The 13,037-nt window shown below is 37.7% G+C and overlaps 1 protein-coding gene across 13 annotated transcripts in view; it reads right to left on the bottom strand.

Moving 5' to 3' along the window:
* The window catches only part of CDC42BPA (CDC42 binding protein kinase alpha), a 311,754-nt gene that overhangs the window by 216,849 nt on the left and 81,868 nt on the right, over positions 1–13,037 (bottom strand). The window lies entirely within an intron of this gene.

Genomic DNA, 13,037 nt, shown 5'->3' with positions numbered 1-13,037 from the left:
ATACATTATACAGTTGGGAAAGCCAAGATTCAGGGTTATTAGATTTTAAGACTAGTGCCATAATTTATACTCAAGAAGGAGTCAATGTTCAATGGAAATGGACCATATCCACAAATTAAAAAAGAATATGTACCAGGCACCAGAATAATTAAAAAAAAAAAAGGAAATTAGGATTCACATGGCTTTGGCAATCTTTTATTCATCCAAAATAAAGAAACAGATTTCTAGGTATGAATATGTACACGCTCCAAGATTTCCAACTCTGAATTTCTAAAATTTCTACTTCAAATTTTATTAAAGAGCTACATTCCAAACAAACAATGCTAAGACATCTGAAAACATAAAATAAACAAATTTTGTACAAGAAAGAACATTTCATAGGACATATATACTTTCAGAAGTCTTCTTAGGGGGTTTTCAAGATGGCGGCCTAGAGGGTGGCTGCATTTCATGTTGCTCCAGGACTCAGGATTCAAAAGAGGAGATATTGAGACACTTGGGACCAACTCAAAGCAGCCGGGTGACTCTCACCTGTTGGGAAGGCATCCCAGATGGGACGGTGGTCCCAGAACGCAGGAAACTTTGTGAAGTAGAGCTGCCGGCGAGACGCCCCTCCCCCCGCTGGAGCAGTGAACTCGGACAACTGGGAGCCCCGAAAAGGAGGCCGCTCGGCACAGCGCTGGGACTCGGAGCAACCACTGGGGCTCCGGCGGCTGCCCAGGGGAGGAGCAGCGAGGAGAGCTGTGTGGACTCAGGACACCTGGGCCTGCCCGGAGGAGGAGGAGGAGGAACATGGCCGCGTGGATTCGGAGTGACTGCACCAGAGCTACAGGCGGTTGCCAGAGGAGAAGCTGCGTGGCGAGCTGTTTGGACAAGAACGACCGCTTCTGAACACCGGGGCTGGCCCTGAGGATGAGGAGGAGGAAGAGGAGCGTGGCCGCTTGGATTCGGGATGACTACACCAGAGCTACAGGCGGTTGCCAGAGGAGGGGCTGCGTGGTGAGCTGTTTGGACTCAGACCACTTCTGAACCCCGGGGCCTGCCCGGAGGACTAGGAGGAGGACGAGGAGGAGCGCGGCGGGTCGTTTGGACTCGCAGTGACTGCATTAGCGCTCCAGGCGGCCGCTCAGAGGAGAAAGCGAGTGGTGAGTTGTTTGGACTTAAAGTGACAGCTCCTGAACACAGGGGGGCTGCCTGGAGGAGAAGCGTGGTGGGTCGCTTGGTCTCGAATGGCCTCACCAGAGCTCCGGGCGGTTGCCCAGAGGACCCGTGCAGCGGGTCACGTAGATTCAGAGCCACTCAGAGCGACCGCTCCTGAACACCCGGGGGGTTATCTGGAGAAGGAGGAGGACCGGGGAGGGTCACTTCCACTCGGAGTGATTGATTGCCCAGGGCTACGGGGGGGGTTGGTGAGAGGTGGAGGCACGCAGTGAGTTTCTTGGATTCCTAGTGACCACACCGGAATACTGGGCGGCTGTCTGGAGGAAGAGGCGTGTGGCGGGTCTCTGGGTCTCAGAGCGATTGTACGGGGCCCCAGGTGGCTGCTCAGAGGAGGGGCCGCATAGCCAGGCAATTAGGTGCAGAGCAGGGTCCCAGGATCTAGGAGGCTTCTGGGTGGAAGAGCCGCACAGAGACAGGCTTAGGGCGGAGCGAGGGTTCCAGGCCTGCGGGCAGATTCTGTGAGGAGGGGCAGCCTAAGGAGATTCATCTGCGAAGGGTGAGGCTCCCAGGCCCAGGAGGTAGGGCCGGGCCCCTGGGAACTTTGCAGAGGAAGGCAGCCCAGCCCAGGCGGTAGCTGTAAATTGAGGGGAACCTCTAGGAGGGTACTGACCAGCGAGACCTCCCCACCGGGTAAGTCTTCCCTGCCGGGTGAGGTTTCCCCACAAGGACGGTAAAACTAGAGACTCAGGCCCGAACAGGCCTTGCCTCAGCCCGCAGCCTAGGTCCCCTTTGGATGACCATTGGTCAACAAGTGGAGGCACCTCTACCCACTAGCAGGGATTATACCCCACCTGAAGGCCACCACTCCTAGAGAGGCAGCTTCCTTGTGGAGCACCGCATTATCAACTTCCTCCAAGACTTTAGGCTACTGAAGGCTAAGGGGGGATATATATAGAAATCTTCAGGGACACTGTAAGTCAATAGAGGAAATCTGCAATATCTCAGCGGTCCACTGATACCTGAACAATATGAGAAAACGAGGAAAGAAAATGCTGCAAACAAATCTAGATGTTACATCAATAAAACCCAATGACAGCATGGCAGAAGAAATGACAGAAAAGGAGTTCAGAATATACATAATTAAAATGATCAGAGAAGCAAACGATGAGATGAAAGAGCAAATGCAAGCATTGAATGATCGCTCCAATCGACAGTTAAAAGAGCAAATACAGGAAGCAAAAGATCATTTCAATAAAGAGTTAGAGATATTGAAAAAAAAACAAACAGAAATCCTTGACATGAAGGAAACAATAAACCAAATTAAGAACTCCATAGAAAGCATATCCAATAGGATAGAACACCTGGAAGACAGAACCTCAGACATTGAAGACAAAATATTTAACCTTGAAAACAAAGTTGAACAAACAGAGAAGATGGTAAGAAATCATGAACAGAATCTACAAGAACTATGGGATATCATGAAATGGCCAAATTTAAGAATTATTGGGATTGAGGAAGGCCTAGAGAAACAAGCCAAAGGAATGAACAATTTATTCAATGAAATAATATCAGAAAATTTCCCAAATCTGAAGAATGAAATGGAAAATCAAGTTCAAGAGGCTTATAGGACTCCAAATATACAAAATTACAACAGACCCACACCAAGGCACATTATAATGAAAATACCTAACATACAAAATAAAGACAGAATTTTAAAGGCTGTGAGAGAAAAGAACCAAATTACATTCAGGGGGAAGCCAATACGGATATCAGCAGACTTTTCAATCCAGACCCTAAAAGCTAGAAGGGCCTGGAACAACATTTTTCAAGCCCTGAAAGAAAATGGATGCCAACCAAGAATCTTATACCCAGCAAAACTTACCTTCAAATTTGACGATGAAATAAAATCCTTCCATGATAAACAAAAGCTAAAAGAATTTACAAAAAGAAAGCCAGCATTACAGAACATTCTCAGCAAAATATTCCATGAGGAAGAGATGAAAAACAAAGAAGCAAATCAGCAAAGGGAGGAATTATCCTAAAGGAATTGTCAAATAAAGGAGGAAACAAGTTGTGTCAAACAAATAAATAAATTAAATTTAAAAAATGAACCAAATGACCGGGAAACCAAATCATATCTCTATAATAACCCTGAATGTTAATGGCCTGAATTCATCAATCAAAAGACATAGACTGGCAGACTGGATTAAAAAGAATGATCCAACAATATGTTGTCTGCAAGAGACTCACCTCATAGAAAAAGATACCCATAGACTAAAGGTGAAAGGATGGGGAAAAACATACCATGCGCATGGACTCAGCAAAAAAGCTGGAGTATCCATCCTCATTTCCGATAATGTGGACTTCAAGCCAAAGTTAGTCAGAAGGGATAAAGAAGGTCATTTCATACTGCTTAAGGGAAGCATAAATCAGCAAGATATCACAATCATAAACATCTATGCCCCGAACAGTGGCTCATCCATGTATGTCAAACAAATCCTTCTCAATTTCAGAAACCAAATAGACCATAACACAATAATACTAGGTGATTTTAACACGCCTCTCTCACCACTGGACAGATCTTCCAGACAAAAATTGAACAAAGAAACCATAGATCTCAATAACACAATAAATAATTTAGACTTAACAGACATTTATAGAATATACCATCCAACCAAGAGCGAATACACTTTCTTCTCAGCAGCACATGGATCCTTCTCTAAAATAGACCATATATTATGCCACAAAGCTAATGTTAGCAAATACAAGATGATAGAGACACTACCATGTATTCTATCAGATCATAATGGATTGAAGTTAGAAATAAATGAAAGAGTAAAACACAGAAACTATTCCAACATCTGGAGATTAAACAATATGCTACTATATGATGAATGGATAACAGAAGATATTAGGAAGGAAATTAAAAAATTCTTAGAGGTAAATAAGAACAAAGAAACATCATATCAAAATCTCTGGGACACTATGAAAGCAGTACTTAGAGGGAAATTTATTTCATGGAGCGCATTTAATAAAAGAAGTAAAACTCAACAAATAAACAACCTAACACTACAGCTCAAAGCCCTAGAAAAAGAAGAACAGAACAGCACCAAAAGTAGTAGAAGACAGGAAATAGTTAAACTCAGAGCTGAAATCAATGAAATTGAAACAAAAGAAACAATACAAAAAATTGACAAAATAAATAGTTGGTTCTTCGAAAAAATAAACAAAATTGATAAACCTTTAGCCACACTAACAAAGAGAAGACGAGAGAAAACCCAAATCACTAAAATTCGGAATGAACAAGGAAATATCACAACAGATAGGATTGAAATACAAAACATAATTAGAAGCTATTTTGAAAATCTATACTACAACAAAATAGAAAATTTCGAAGACATCAACAGGTTTCTAGAGACATATGAATTGCCTAAACTGAACGAGGAGGACATACACAATTTAAATAGACCAATTTCAAGTACTGAAATAGAAGAAGTCATCAAAAGCCTACCAACAAAGAAAAGTCCGGGACCAGATGGGTTCTCAGCCGAGTTCTACAAAACCTTTAAAGAAGAGCTCATTCCAATACTTCTCAAAGTATTCCATAAAATAGAAGAGGAGGGAACCCTCCCAATCTCATTCTATGAAGCCAATATCACACTGATACCTAAACCAGACAGAGACTCATCAAGGAAAGAAAATTTCAGACCAATATGCTTAATGAACATCGACGCAAAAATTCTCAACAAAATTTTAGCAAATCGCATACAAAAACATATTAAAAAGATAGTGCACCATGATCAAGTGGGTTTCATCCCAGGGATGCAAGGTTGGTTCAACATCAGGAAATCAATAAACGTAATTCACCATATTAATAGACTTAAAGTCAAGAATCACATGATTATTTCAATAGATGCAGAAAAAGCATTTGATAAAATACAGCACCCCTTCATGCTCAAAACACTAGAAAAAATAGGGATAGTGGGAACATTCCTTAACATTGTAAAGGCCATTTATGCTAAGCCCATGGCTAATATCATTCGAAATGGTGAAAAACTGAAAGCATTCCCCCTAAAAACTGGAACAAGGCAGGGATGCCCTCTTTCACCACTTCTATTCAACATCGTTCTTGAGACTCTGGCCAGAGCAATTAGACAAACCAAAGAAATTAAAGGGATACAAATTGGAAAAGAAGAACTCAAACTATCCCTGTTCGCTGATGACATGATTATATATTTAGAGGAACCTGGAAATTCCACCAGAAAACTCTTAGAACTCATAAGTGAATTCAGTAAAGTAGCAGGTTCCAAGATCAATGCCCATAAATCCAATGCATTTTTATACATAAGTGATGAATCTTCAGAAAGAGAAATTAGGAAAACTACCCCATTCCCAATAGCCTCGAAAAAAATAAAATACTTGGGAATCAATCTCACAAAAGAGGTGAAAGACCTCTACAATGAGAACTACAGAACACTAAAGAAAGAAATTAAAGAACACCTTAGAAGATGGAAAGATCTTCTATGTTCTTGGATAGGCAGAATTAATATTGTCAAAATGGCCATACTACCTAAAGTGCTATAGAAATTCAATGCAATTCCAATTAAAATCCCAATGACGTACCTTACAGAAATAGAGCAAGCAATCATGAAATTCATCTGGAAGAATAAGAAACTCAGAATAGCTAAAGCAATCCTTAGCAGGAAGAGTGAAACAGGGGGTATTGCAATACCAGATCTTCAACTCTACTACAAAGCAATAGTAACAAAAACGGCATGGTATTGGTACCAAAATAGAAAGGTAGATCAATGGTACAGAATAGAGGACACGGACACAAACCCAAATAAATACAATTTTCTCATACTAGACAAAGGTGCCAAAAATATGCAATGGAGAAAAGATAGCCTCTTCAACAAATGGTGCTGGGAGAATTGGAAATCCATATGCAACAGAATGAAACTAAACCCATATCTCTCACCATGCACGAAACTAAACTCAAAATGGATTAAGGACCTCGGAATCAGACCAGAGACCCTGAAGATTATAGAAGAAAAAGTAGGTCCAAATCTTCACCTTGTTGGTCTAGGATCAGACTTCCTTAACAGGACTCCCATAGCACAAGAAATAAAAGCTAGAATCAACCACTGGGACAGATTCAAACTAAAAAGCTTTCTCTCAGCAAAGGAAACTATGCGAAGAAAGAGCCTACAGAGTGGGAGAATATCTTTGCCAATCATACTTCAGATAGAGCGCTAATCTCCAGAATCTATAAAGAACTCAAAAAACTCTACTCCAAGAATTCAAATAATCCAGTGGACAAATGGGCTAAGGAAATGAATAGGCACTTCACAGAAGAAGATCTACAAGCAGTCAACAAACATATGGAAAAATGTTCAACATTTGTAGTAATAAGAGAAATGCAAATCAAAACCACCCTAAGATTCCATCTCACCCCAATTAGAATGGCGATTATCAAGAATACGAGCAACAACAGGTGTTGGCGAGGATGTGGGGAGAAAGGTACACTCATACATTGCTGGTGGGGCTGCAAATTAGTGCAGCCACTCTGGAAAGCAGTGAGGAGATTCCTTAGAAAACTCGGAATGGACCCTCCATTTGACCCAGCTATCCCACTCCTTGGCCTATACCCAAAGGACTTAAAATCAGCATACTACAGAGATACAGCCACATCAATGTTCATAGCTGCTCAATTCACAATAGCCAGACTGTGGAACCAACCTAGATGCCCTTCAATTGATGAGTGGATAAAGAAACTGTGGTATATATATACAATGGAATATTACTCATCCATAAAGAATGATAAAATTATGGCATTTGCAGGCAAATGGATGAAATTGGAGAATATCATGCTAAGTGAGATAAGCCAATCTCAAAAAGCCAAAGGACAAATGATATCGCTAATAAGTGGAGGATGACACATAATGCGGGGGAGGGAAGTGTTAGTGTTAGGGTTAGAGTTAGGGTTAGGGAGGGGGGCAAGTATGGAGGAAGGAAGTACTGTATAGAGGGTAAAGAGGGGTGGGAGGGGTGGGGGGAAGGGAAAAAATAACAGAATGAATCAAACAACATTACTCTATGTAAATTTATGATTACACAAATGGTATGCCTTTGCGCCATGTACAAACAGAGAAACAACATGTATCCCATTTGTTTACAATTAAAAAAAAAAAAAAAGGAGAAAAAAAAAAAAGAAGTCTTCTTAGGGATAATAGGAACTGAGTCATCTTGCTGTCAAACAAGGAGATTAATAATCTTTAGAGCCTCACCTTTGATTTATTCCTCCTTGCTTTTACTATTATAAAACTGCTTTAATAATTTCTATCTTCACACACTGGATTCCTATAAAGAACTTAGACTTCATATAAGTTATTATAATTTAACACTAAATATTACTATACATTTTACAACCAATTTTTAATTGCTAACTCAAGAAATAAAAATTTTTCTTAGATTATTTTCCAATCTCTTTTCCTCAAGCATGAAATAACGAAACAGGATACTGTGGATAAGATATGGGGAAGCTGGGCACAGTGGCTCATGCCTGTAATCCCAGTGGCTCGGGAGGCTGAGGCAACAGGATCTTGAGTTCAAAGCTAGCCTCAGCAACTTAGTGAGGCCCTGAGCAACTCATAGAGACCCTGCCTCTAAATAAAATATAAAAAAAGGGCTGGGGATGTGGCTAGTGGCTAAGCGACCCTGGGTTCAACCTCCAGTACCAAAAAAAAAAAGAAAAAAAAAAAAAGAAAGAAAAGAAAAAAGGATAAAGAAAATATGGGGAAAAGAAACTCCATTGACTCATAATATTCTAAAGGGTAAGAATTTATGTGTCAATGTTGATAGAACTTAGCATTTTATATATAATGAGTTTTTCTTGAGGAAAAATGTTCTAATCACATCTTAACATCATTCATTAACCTATGTAACCTTTTCTGAAGCACATAAAAGGCACATTTGCCATGTGTGAGTATTTTTTCATAAGCTCTGGTTACAGGGGTATTTAAGCAGGTTGAAAATGAAGGTCAAAAAAGATATCTACCAGATCTTTCTTGAATTGTATAGCACTATAAATCATGTTATTTATTTGGCTACTTATCAGCTACTAGGGTTAAAAGTTACTTTGGAAAACAGCTATGTTTAATAAAATTTCCTTTTTGGTACCTAAAACTACACTTTCGCATCTTTTCAAATGATTTTATTTCCTAGTATGTATGTATGTATGTATGTATTTATTTATTTATTTATTTATTTATTTGTGTGTGTGTGTGTGTGTGGTGCTGGGGATTGAACCCAGGGCCTTGCGCTTGACAAGCAAGCACTCTACCAACTGAGCTACATCCCCAACCCCTATTTCCAAGTATTTTATAAAAAGTTCAAAATAAGTATCTATAATGACCAAGACTTCTGACTCTTAAGATTAATATATGGCAAAGGTTCCCCAAAAGAAAAATGAACAAATTATACAAGATTTGATTACTGGAGTGTTTCCATACTCCTCCAAATATTGCATAACTTATTTGAATATAATTAACATTTTAATATAACTAATGACATAATAAACAATTTCTCTTGGATACATGTCTCTGAAAAGGAAATGTTAATCCTAATGTCAAATGCAGAAAGTACAAATCCACCAACTAAGGGGACAAAATGATAAAACACAGTTTCTGATTTTTTTCTCATCAATATTTTAGCAAATTTTGCTATAAAAAATGTTATGTGGGTACTTTATTTCTTCATAAACTTTGATATTTATAACAAAACACAAAATTTGCAGCAATGCATAAATCTATAGTGCTACATCTATCTACAACCAAAAACAGTCACAGGGGATTTTAGCCTGTATCATCTAAAAACTTTTGAAAATTACCATGCTAAATGCCATGATTTCACAAAGCAAGATTATTGGCAAGTGTTTAATTTACTCTTATGAATTCTGCTGACAAATCTATGCAGATAATCTGCATGACACATTCATCCCTGAGATTTGACATAATTATGCTAAATCCAATTTAAACATCATTCCATTCAACAACTCAACAACTGACACACTGTTAAGCTCTATCCTATCACTTTTAAACAATTTCAACTACAACCCACAATAATTCATACAGTTTATATGATGATTCAGTACATTATAAAATAAGTGTCACAAAACAACATTTATTCTTACTAATTGCAATTAACTCTGTCATTTTGTTTTCTATTTAATTTTTAAATACTGCTTATAACCCACTAAATTGATTTTATAAGCCACTAATGGGTCACAACCTACCGTTTGAAACACATGCTTAAGCATGTGAGGATATAAAGGAAGGGTGGTAATAACAAAGTTTGAAAATCTGGATCTGGTCTGAAATCAGATAAAGCCCATGATCATTATAGAGTTATATAAACCTTTAATTTTACTTTAACTAAAGATAGTAGAACTCATGCCACTTAATTTCTTCTTCTAAAGTTCTACCAGAGAATCAGAGATTCTATATATGTTAGTCATGAAAGAGCAGTACTTAAAATACAAAGCTAAAATAAATATTAAAAAGATGAATTCCAACTGAAAATTTTGAAATTGGCTATTTTAAGATGTAGAATTTGAGCATAATTTTGAAGTATTAGCTGGACTGTAACAGGAGCAGACAAAGATGAAAGGGACTGGTATTAAAGGCAAAATGTAGACAAGTATAGAGACTGCTCAAGAACAGAGGATATTCCACTGAGGCTGAAATGCAGGATCTGTGGAAGAGTACAATATTTCCAGTCTTACCACTATTTATATATATATATTTTTTTTTTTTAATCAAATACTATATTTAAAATACTACTCACCATTTCCTCTACATTTTTTTTTCCTCTGTGGTACTGAGGATTGAATCCTAGGCCTCACACCTACAAGGTACCTGCCCTACCATGGAGTTTACATCCCCAGCCCTACTCTCCTATCTTCAGTTTCCATGGTATAATATCTTGATCTTCCTTCTCACTCTGACCATTTATTTCCATTAGTTTTCTTCTTGGATTTTCTATCTTGTCTTTTGTAACACACTTGGTTTTATTTTTTATTTATTTTTTTATTTATTATTATTTATTTTTTTATAAGCAATACTCAGTTACTCTTGTTTGATCCTTGTATTTAATGTTATCTACAACGGGAATTGGTCAACATTTTCTGTAAGAGTCCAGATATGAAATACTACTAGCTTGGCAGCATAAGAGGCAAAATCAAGTATATTATGTAGTCACTTTATACAATAAAGGTGAAAACCAATTTCCCTTGTTTTAAAATCAACCACTGCTTTTGTTCACAATATGCACAATTCTTCAAGGGACTATTCTTGACAAATAGCTAAGGGTAGTTTATTTTCCCTGAACATATTTCTTTGGCTGTTGGAATCAAGCATGATTTAGATCACTTAACACTAATAAATGGCTTTCTATGCTTGGCTAACAAAATAACTACTCAGAAACTTAATATAGTTGTGGATTCTTTTTCTTTTTTTTATTTTTGTGAAGAAATTTTGTTATGGTAGATATTCTGTCTGAAATTTTCTAAGTTTTCTGATGACTTCTTTCCTATGAATTGGGAAGGTGGTAATGAGTGCTTACTCCAGCAATGAAATATTGTATTCTATTAGTACAGCCATAGTGTGGTTGTATAATGAATACAATGCTTTGCCATTTAATTCAATGGAAAAAAAAAATAATCCACACTCCTTGTGCCTCAAAGAAATATATGAAGACTACCCTTCTTTCCTTATCTTGACATGAGGGGTATGCACTATTAGTAAATAATAGAATATGGTATAGCAATATGCATGGCACTCAAAATGGAAGTTTTACCTGTGTCACTACAATCTGTAGACAATATATAAATCAATAAATGTAGTTGTGTTACAATACAACTTTATAGTGATTGAAATTTAAAGTTTATATAATGTTAATGTTTTACAAAATATCATTCTTTTGATTTTACTTCAACTATTTTAAAATGTGAAACGTATTCTTAGCTCATAGGTTTTATCAAAATAGGTGCTGTGAGAGATTTAAGTTGTAGGTCACAGCTTGCTGAAACCTGATGTGTGAGACAAGAACTTCAAAATATATAGTACTACCTCTCCAGAAGCACCAAACATATAACCAACTCATTGAATGAATCACATCACAATTCAAACCCAACACATTCCAAAATGAACTTATCATCTTTCCTTCTACTTTAAATCTTTTTTCCTTCTGTATTCCTCAACTAAGCTCATCACCAACTAATCAATGAATCCCACAAATCAGGCACTGGAAAAAAAGAGAATCATTGTGATTCCTCTCATCCACTGACATTCACTCAAACGCAAAGTTCTGTTTATTTTACCCCGCTGAACAATGCCAAAACCATCCATTCTTTTCCATCCCTATTTGGGTATTATCACCTTTATTCAAGCTCTTATTATCTCTCATGTGAATATTATAAAACTCTCCTACTCTCCTGTCTCTAGTTTTGCCCCTGAAATCCATAAGCTGCCGGAATGTTCTATGTAAAATGTAAAACTAATTCTTACTCTCCTTGAAATGAGAATAAAATCCAATCGCTAGGCCTGACCTATATGCTGGAAACCTCTCTCCCCTAGCTGAATATCTTTCTTCTCTGCTCTATTCTAATCACACTAGCCTTCCCCTCATGCCTCAGACAATCCTTGTCCTTTCCTGCCACAAGCCTTTCTACAGTATTAAAAGAGTAGTTTTCAAACTCTGCTCATGAGGGAATTTGAAGTAACAATTAATCGAAGGTGTAAAGAGGAAGACAGGAGATCAGTAAGGACAGTTCCACTACTATAGGATTTACTGTCTTGGTTTTCAGATATAATGTCATTTTTAAAAACCACACACGCTAGAGTTCTATGACAAAATACACACATGTGCATGCATACACACGAACATTCACATACTGAAAAACATGGTAGTAAAAGTCTAATTTGACCAGGCGCTGTGGTGCACGCCTATAATCCCAGTGGTTCGAGAGGAAGAGGCAGGAAGATCAAGAGTTCAAAGCCAGCCTCAGCTACAGCAAGGTACTAAGCAATTCAGTGAGACTCTGTCTGTAAATAAAAGACAAAAAAAGGACTGGGGATGTGGCTCAGTGGCCAAGTGCCCCGGAGTTCAATCCCTGGTACCCCTGGCTTAATTTGCTTTAGAAAAATGTATCAGGTACTTACATGATGTAACTCTCTCATCCCTCCTCCCTCATCCTTTAATTCCATTCTTCTATCAATACAGATGTAATAAGCTATTTCCAATCTCAAAGAGGGCTTTTGCTCACCAATCCCTCTCTTTCTTTTCTCCCTTCTTGGTTTAGCTAATTCATATTTATCTGAGAATAATCTTCACAGACATCATAGCTTTGAATAAATATAATATTTTCATCAACTGAAGTAATCTGAAAATATTTACTTGATTTTAGATTTATTGTCATTCTCCTAATGTAAATACAAGAACAGTAAGAAAAAAAGATCCTCTGTCTTATTCACTACTACATCTCCAGAATCTAGAGAATAGTGCCCAATATATAGCATACACGCAATAAATATTTATCAAGTGAGTGAAAAAACATCCTTTTTATTTTTACCTCCCAGTTTTCACTGATTGGCACATGGCAGGATCTCACCACATGCATGCTAAAAAATAAAAACTGAGGTCAGAAAATGAAAAGTTCTGCAGAGCAAGCTAAGGAGTTATATACTCAATTATAGTAGATTTAATCTTATTTTCCTATTTCTTGTTTCTCTCTTTTATTTATTCTCAATTGGTAAAGCCTCTAATAGTTTGATCTTCCTCCAAACTCCTGAATTTTGTGAAGCAGTTTACCTCAATAT

Source organism: Sciurus vulgaris, assembly GCF_902686455.1.
Source record: "Sciurus vulgaris genome assembly, chromosome: 12".
Classification (NCBI taxonomy): domain Eukaryota; kingdom Metazoa; phylum Chordata; class Mammalia; order Rodentia; family Sciuridae; genus Sciurus; species Sciurus vulgaris.
The sequence above is the reverse complement of the archived record's forward strand: the minus strand, read 5'-3'. Positions and strand labels throughout refer to the sequence as shown.